Genomic DNA, 1,619 nt, shown 5'->3' with positions numbered 1-1,619 from the left:
GACAGAGAGGACACAGCTGTCAGCTGGGTCCCCATCAGTGAGCACAGGGCCCAGCCCCCAGGCATGGGCTCCTTTCAGTGAATGGTCCTCACTGAGCAGCAGGTGGAACCACAGGGCTGGCCCACAGCGCCCCCTGCTGCTCACAGGGAGCATCCTCCCCGTTGCTGAGACCTCAGAGCCCAGCTGCTCTCAGCCACTCACCGGGTCACTGTCTCCACCCACACATCGATGCTCTGACTCCTAGATGCTGGGATCCCTGCACACTGTGCTTGATGACTACACTCTTGTCACTTACCCAGGAGTCCTGTCTATGGGAGTGTAAAAATGTTCATAAAATACCCTTTAAGGTGTGAGCACCATCAGTGAAGATTCTGTAGAAAGCTCTATGACCAAGGTGCACCAGGGGTCAGGCATCTTAGATGAGGGGTCAGTGGATCTGCTTTGAAGGGCATAAGGGACTACTCAGGGGCAGAGTACAGGGTGGGTGTGATCCCAGAAATAACAATGTTCCACAGCAAGTTCAAAACACAGCAAGTCAGCACAAGTTCCAAAGGATATGCAGTGCTTTTAGAATTTCCATGGGGACTGTACTGTATTTAGTTATTTGGGTAAAAAGAAGTGACATTGTTAGGCCTGACATTTACTAGTGGCTTTTTCTCTACTTCTGCAGAAGAAGGATGAGGTGGTCAGTTTCCATAAATATTTACAGCCTTGGATATGCTCTGGATCAAACCAGCTCTCTGTTATTTTCTTTATCTGGATCCTACATCTGACTCGTCATCATCTGACCTCTAGTTCTTTGGACTCCAACCAATGGCCTGCTGTGTTGCCTGATGGTCTTGGGGTTGTGAGCCTCCTCAGCTTGTGGGCCAGCAATCTGCCGTCATACCTGCCAATCTCTGAGCCATCAGCCTCTGCAGTCAGTAGTTTGCCATATTGTCTACTGATCTTGGGTCCATCAGCCCCTGAAGCTGCTTGCACCCGGAGAAGCCGCCAACCCCACAGACTTGGGATTTGACAGCCTCTACAATATCATGAGCCATTTCTTTGAGATAAATCTCTTTCTCTCTCTTTCTCCATACATAGAGAGATAAATTTGGATATAGAGACAGATATAGATATAGCTTCACTGGCCTTGCTTCTCTAGAGAACCCAGCCTAAGACGATATGAAGACTGAGAGGATCCATTATTCTGGCCTAGAAGAAGTCAGTGCAGATGTGCCCCCAGTGTCCTTTCACTTGTCCTGTAAGGGAAACTCCCTGTCTAACATGTGCACAAGTTGAGGAGCAGAGGGTTGAGGTCACGGTGCAGATGCTTCAGAACTTGCCTTGCTGAATGAAGCCTCATTGTTGGAATGAGATCAACCCCTTCCCATGTGTAACTTATGCTATACCCAGATCATCTTGCTGGTAAAGTTTATTCATGCAAATTGTGCCTGCTCTGTGATTGCCCTTATAACCTGTCTGGGCATCAGGCCTGGGAGATGACTCCATGACAGGTGGAATATTAAGTATGAAACAGGGTTGTGAGTCAAGGCTGAGTGCTCATGTGGTTGCTGGGACCCCAGTTGCAAGAATGGACACTTCAATGAGGACGATCTTTGCCCAACTGTGTGACA

The sequence above is a fragment of the Orycteropus afer genome, unplaced genomic scaffold (genome assembly GCF_000298275.1).
Source record: "Orycteropus afer afer isolate SDZICR_OR568_19922 unplaced genomic scaffold, OryAfe1.0 scaffold01131, whole genome shotgun sequence".
NCBI lineage: Eukaryota > Metazoa > Chordata > Mammalia > Tubulidentata > Orycteropodidae > Orycteropus > Orycteropus afer.
The sequence above is the reverse complement of the archived record's forward strand: the minus strand, read 5'-3'. Positions refer to the sequence as shown.